This window comes from Anguilla rostrata, chromosome 5 (genome assembly GCF_018555375.3).
Source record: "Anguilla rostrata isolate EN2019 chromosome 5, ASM1855537v3, whole genome shotgun sequence".
In the NCBI taxonomy this organism is placed as follows: domain Eukaryota; kingdom Metazoa; phylum Chordata; class Actinopteri; order Anguilliformes; family Anguillidae; genus Anguilla; species Anguilla rostrata.
This window is the reverse complement of record NC_057937.1, coordinates 30,324,723-30,331,372: the sequence shown is the minus strand read 5'-3', so window position 1 is coordinate 30,331,372 and position 6,650 is coordinate 30,324,723. Positions and strand designations below refer to the sequence as shown.

Genomic DNA, 6,650 nt, shown 5'->3' with positions numbered 1-6,650 from the left:
AAAGGAAAGCTTTCATTGTGTTTTTTTCATGTTGCATTGCAATAGCCTGTTTAAAGTGATCATATACCAAACAACTAATCAATGCTGATACTGCATACTAATAGATAAAGGAGTGATGATAATACAGTACATGCTTTGAATTCCTTAGATATAGCTATGCAGTGTTCTAAGCAGACCGGACGGCATGCAGCTGATGATAGAACGCTCATTACAACCATAAGAGATTTGAGACTTGACTTGGACTTGCCCCTCAAAGACTTGAGACTTGACTTGGACTCTAGCTCAAAGACTTGAGACTTGACTTGGACTTGCAAAAAATGACTTGTGAGCATCTCTGCCAGAACCATAGCTGAAGAAATCCTCATCACTAGAATCACTCAGTGTGGCAGGAACAGAAGCTGAGTTCTCTCTTGGTTCCATACTAGATTGGTTGTCGCCAATTAAGCCTCACGACTTGATAATAAATTCTGGAAGTGGAAATTGATTGCCTTGACAACAGTGTTGAAGCTTCTGAGAAGAAGGGCATACATGTTGTCTTGTCAGACAGCTTCTTCAAGGTAATCAATGTTAGAATTACAAGTCCAAGAAAGCACTCTGATTCACCTTGGAGGAGGTCAATGGCAACCGCCAGAGCCTTCAGAACTTCTGTGTATTCTTTTAAAAATGGCAACTCATTTGCTAGCCAGTTTGGAACTGCTAGGTGCTCACAAACTTATGCCAGTTGTGAGTGACATAATCTTCTGAACTGCATGGTATTCTGAATTCCACCATGTCACACAATTCATTATAATTTTCCCAATGTCCTCCTCTGCCTCTGCATCCGAAGGTAATGTAAGAAGTCGGTCTCTGATGCCAATATGTCTGCTAGCCACACATTCCCTTGATCTTATCATTATCACAATACAGTTGGTACAATGGTAGAATAGCGACCAGGAGTGAGAGATTGGGAACCATTCAAGTCAACAGACGTGCTAATTCAATCACAACAGGACGGCCAATACACTATGGCCTAATTGATAGGTGTTACAAGGACCGACTACATCCGTCTTGGTATGTGTATTCAACACTACTGATCAAAGCTTCGAAAACAAATAAGAAGCAGCCTCTGGAAAGGTTCGTGGTTCAGTCTGACTCTGCTGAATCCAAGGTGTCATTCGTGCGCTTTGTCACTGCCGGTATTGGAAATAAACTTTGTACTTTTTCATCACGTTCGAGAGACGTCCTTTTTTCCTTACAACTGGCGAGCCACCCAGCGAGGAATTCCGAAAAAAAAAAAACCGGGGACACTAAGGTAAGAAACGCGGTTTCTTCTTTTATGCTGCTGGTTTGTATTTTAGGGAACCCCCTCGTTTAAAAAAAACCTAGAAAGGAGTTTTAAGGACTGGGACTGTTTGTTTTCACCATCATACTGGCAGTAAGAGTTTTAATTCCGAAGCACTGGAATTAAGAGTAACTGGACCGTGCCCGACGGTGGCACTGTTGTAACTTGTAGATACGAGTAGGCCTAAAGTAACTGGTCTTTAGAATCAATTGTGCCCGAAGCACCGGGACCTTTATGCTAAAATAGTATTCCTAAAGTAACTGGAATCCTCGACCTGTGTCCGAAGTACAGGAACAGGGTAGCTGTTGTTTATCTTAAAGCAACTAGATAACGCAACGGTTAGAACATAGACCTAAAGTAACTGGTCTGTAGAATTTATTGGTTCCGAAGCACTGGAACATAGATTCTTAAATTGGGTGTACTCTGTAACTTATCACTTACTAATTCACGTGACTAGATTGAGCATTAACGCTGGTTTGGCAATATTGTTCGTGTATTGTGTGATAGCTAATTATAAATTAGAGGATGGAAGACTTTGTGGTTAGGTACATTGCTAAACATGGCAAAAGCAGTGTGCTTGAAGGGATAGAAAACCAAGACGCGCCTTACGAGTGGGCATCGTCTCAGTTTGAAAACTATTCGAAATTACCTAAAAATAAGAAAGGGAAAATTGCTACAGCACTGCAAGCGATTCTGGCATCTTACAAAATGACTAAAAAGAGATTAGACGCTGTAGAGATAGAAAACCATACTCTTCAACAGCAAGTAACAGAGAATGCCGTTACTCTTAAAAGTTATAAAGCGAATGCCACACTTAACATGGAGATTCAAATAAAGCTGAGGCAGGAGGTTGCACAGCTAGACAACAATAATCAGAACCTTGCATCGTCACTAGAAAAAACAACCAATGACTTGAATCGTGCACAAGTGGCATATGATTACTTGATTAGTAAATGTACCAATCTGACTCCCAGAACTCACACAAGCAATTCAGACCGTGTAGGAAAATACAAGAGAGCAGTAGATATCATGCACGGACACATAGCAGCGGTAGGGGTACCCCTTCCTGAGGGATTAGTGGCTGAATTAGACAATGAGGATGATAAAACCAACAATTTTGGGGGGAAACCTGCATGGGATAATTGGGATAGCTATTCGGATTGCACAGTTAAGTTTCCTATGGCCCCTGTACATTCAACCACTACTATTCAGCCTGGGGAGGGGGGGCAGAGGGAACGCACAAGTACAACTACTACACTTAGGCCTCTCTCACCTGGTGACATTGAATCCCTAATCAAGAACATTGGTTACTTTGAGCCTTCTAAGAGAGACCCGCTCGAATTCATTGCATCACTAGAACGTGCAGTAGATCTACACAGACTTACTGATGCCGATGCTTGTGTCACACTAATTGCATGCCTTCCACACGCCTTAGCTAGGGCGCTTTCTACTGATATACAGAACAAAAATGCAGACAAAGCTAGCAGGAAGAAGGCACTACTAGAGGTCCTGGGAACTCGAGAGATAGATTGGGAAAGAATTAAGGAAGTAGAAATGCAACAGGGAGAACACCCAGCAGCATATGCTTCTAGACTATGGGAAGCTTTCTCTGACTATAGTGGTATGCCACATTTAACCCAACAAGACCCTATTTTCAAGTCTACATTGATTGCACAGAGTGACACATACACCCGAGATGCCTTAACACTTCACATAGACTCCCATACCCCATACACAGAAATAGTTACAAAAATGACTCAACTTTACAACTCCAAAAACAACAGGTTGGTGAATAAGAAGAGATATCCAGTAGCTGCAGTTGGAGGAAGGCCTCATAATAATAGTTCACATAGGTCTGTGTCATGGAGAAATGAAGGATATGTGCCAGATGACATTAAGCAGCAAAGAGGGGAGAGGCCAGTACCCTATAATTTGGATGGAAAGTTTGTTTGTTATACATGTGGAAAGGAAGGACACATAGCTAAGGAATGCAAATCTTTTCACAGTAAGGGTCCTGATCACTCAAGTTTGAGCCAGACACTCAGTAGTATACAGTCAGCAATAACAAAACTGAGTGCAGAGAATGTTGATTTGCAGGCAGCTATTTCTAAGATGAAAAGCAATACCACTTCACACTCAGCATAGGGGTGTCAGGCCTCCGTGCTGCACGTGGCACCTTTGTCACGTGATAGATGGGGTAGACCAATTACACAGATCGCTGTTGGAGGCCGATGCGATAATTGGTTAGTGGATAGTGGTGCTTCTTTGTCCATAATTCATTCTAATGCAGCCCCTAGTCACAGTAATAAGACTATCACAGTAGAAGGCTTTGATGGTACTATATCTCTGGCTTCCCAATCAGATAACCTTACCTTTGAAATTGGCAAAGACAGGTTTAAAGACAAAGCTTGGCTTAGTGCAACAGGAGATGGTCGCAACATTTTAGGTTCAGACATCATGAAAAAGCGTGGTTACATTATAGATTATGGCAACAATTGCATTTGGCGCAATACTGAGTCTAAAGATGAGTTTGTGGAAATTTCCGATGTTCATGCAGTGCATGCCATAAAGAAGTCGGAAGAATATGACTTGCATACATTGTTGAGAGTTAACGATGCAGGTTTGGAGGAAGGGTTAGAAAAACATAGAGGTGTTTTCGCTAATAGTAAACATGATTGTGGGCGAATAGATCGTGAAGTCATGGAGGTGAATATACAAGGCCATGATCCTCCGTCACTCCACCAATATAAGTACCCAGAGGAAGCAAACCCTTTTATTCAATCTACAATTGAGTCTCTTTTGCAACAGGACGTCATACAACCCTGTCTTTCACCAGCAATGTCTCCCATATGGCCAGTTCGGAAACCAGACAATTCCTGGAGGCTTTGTGTTGATTACAGAGAACTTAATAAATGCACCCCTACCTGTGCTCCAGTAGTAGCTTCAACACCAGAAGTACTAGCATATTACAAACAAAAAAAAAAAAAAAAAAAAAAAAAAAAAAAAGGGGGGGGGGTTATAACTATTTTTGTTTCTCTTCTCTTTATTTCAGAAAACCAGCATAAATATGTGGGAGACCCTCTTGACTGTAATGCTACCGGTGATGGCGATGACACAAGAGTGCCCAGAGCAGCGCCCAGCACCTCTGTCTGGGATAATTGCAAGACCACATCAGGGCGCCCTGAACAACAATGTCCAATGGGTCCATATTCCAGTCCTGGTGAACTTGACAGCATGGTCTCCAGATCTGGATGAGTACTGCAAGGGGGAGAGCAGGACCCAGTACAAGGACCTCATGACAACAGCATTCCTGAAATACCATGACATGGTGGCTGCCAACTTCCAGAGCGACAGCCCAACCCCCACACCTACCAGACAAAAACTGCTTGGGTTCCTGGATGGTGTTCTAGGAGCTACGGGAACCGGATTAGGTGTTTCAAATTGGATGGATACCCTACAAAGGAAAAAGAATGAACTAAAACTGAAGGAGTTGATTGCCACTCAGGTCCTACAGCGTGGTCCATTGGGCCCTACCATTTTCCATATGTAAATACCACACGTCACATTTTGTCTACTAGGCCTGAGGATGAGTTAGGATTTGTAGAAGAAATCCCAGAATTTGATTTTGAACTTGACATTTAAAGCCGCTGTATGCATCTGTTTGATACTGATTTTGATTCAAGGTGTTATGATTTGTTGTATGTGTTCTGTCCTAAACCGACAAAGACTTATATTTTGTAAAGCAGTCCCCTTGGCTTGGGTAGTACCCAGTCTCAAATATCTCGGCCGCTGACTAATTGTTATAGTTTATTATTTATCAGCATGGCACCCAGGTTGTGGTGGTGATAACATCCACAGGGAAAGCAGAGGCAATAGCAGGCAGCGCTCAGAGTAAGACCAGTGGAATGAGGTGTTGCTCCAATGACGGGTAAGGTTCTCCGCGTGATAGGAGAGCAACCTAAGGCAGGACAGCACCGCCACTGATGAAGACTATGTGCATGTGATGCTTTATTGCAAATAAGCATCAAACGGGGGACTGTAAGAAGTCGGTCTCTGATGCCAATATGTCTGCTAGCCACACATTCCCTTGATCTTATCATTATCACAATACAGTTGGTACAATGGTAGAATAGCGACCAGGAGTGAGAGATTGGGAACCATTCAAGTCAACAGACGTGCTAATTCAATCACAACAGGACGGCCAATACACTATGGCCTAATTGATAGGTGTTACAAGGACCGACTACATCCGTCTTGGTATGTGTATTCAACACTACTGATCAAAGCTTCGAAAACAAATAAGAAGCAGCCTCTGGAAAGGTTCGTGGTTCAGTCTGACTCTGCTGAATCCAAGGTGTCATTCGTGCGCTTTGTCACTGCCGGTATTGGAAATAAACTTTGTACTTTTTCATCACGTTCGAGAGACGTCCTTTTTTCCTTACAGTAATCTGTTAGCCTTGTTTCAGATTGCAAAACTCTGCAATGTAGACGAGTTTGCATGTTGTGCCCTGTGACATAGCCTGGTCGAGATCTTTAATGGCACTGAAAGATAATGGGCTATATTTTAACGATCTAAGTGCATGGCCTAAAGCGCATGGCACAAGTTCATTTAGGGTGTGTCCAAATCCACTTTTGCTTGTTTAATGGCGGATAATCTGAGCGCAAAGTAAGGCGCATGGTTCAAAGGGGTTGTACTTAGTCTCAATTAATCATAGGTGTGTTTTGGGCGTAACATGAAATAAACCAATCAGAGTGTCATCTCCCATTCCCTTTAAAAGCCAGGTGTGCTTGCACCTTGGCGGATTGCTATTATAATGGCGGATATGCAAGGTAGTAGGAAAGAACTTCTGCAGAGGAAACTGATCTGCTCGTGCAAGAAGTCAAAGCGCGCGAGCAGACCATCTACGGCAACAGCAGGATTCCTTCAAAGCTCCCTGAGGTGAATCAGGCATGGGAAGAGGTAGCGGTGAGCGTGTCCTCGTCTTCTGGCATCACCAGAACGGCCGCACAATGCCGAAAGCGGTACAATGATGTCAGGAGATGGGGAAAACAAAAGCTCGCCGCTCACCGAAAACAGCTACTGGAAACAGGAGGAGGTCCACCTAAGACCACTGAGGATCTGATGTCAGCGGAGGACATCGCTGCCTCTACCCTCAGTGCCGAAAGCATTGAGGGATTTGGGGGGCTAGTGGGTGAGCTGGGCGTCCAAGGTAATGCAATGATAACAATAAATCAATGTGTACAAACCATGCAGGCTTCTGGCGAAATTCGTTTATTTTACATTAACCTGTAACAAAGCCATACAATAAATGAACCGTAAATGTCATGC

At 43.2% G+C, this 6,650-nt stretch overlaps 1 long non-coding RNA gene across 1 annotated transcript; it reads left to right on the top strand.

Annotated features, from left to right (window-relative positions):
* Positions 1 to 819: 819 nt before the first annotated feature.
* On the top strand, positions 820 to 5,735 carry LOC135255051 (uncharacterized). Its single transcript, XR_010330056.1, has 2 exons — positions 820 to 1,291; positions 4,374 to 5,735. It is a non-coding gene; the product is annotated as an uncharacterized LOC135255051 (long non-coding RNA).
* Positions 5,736 to 6,650: the final 915 nt, after the last annotated feature.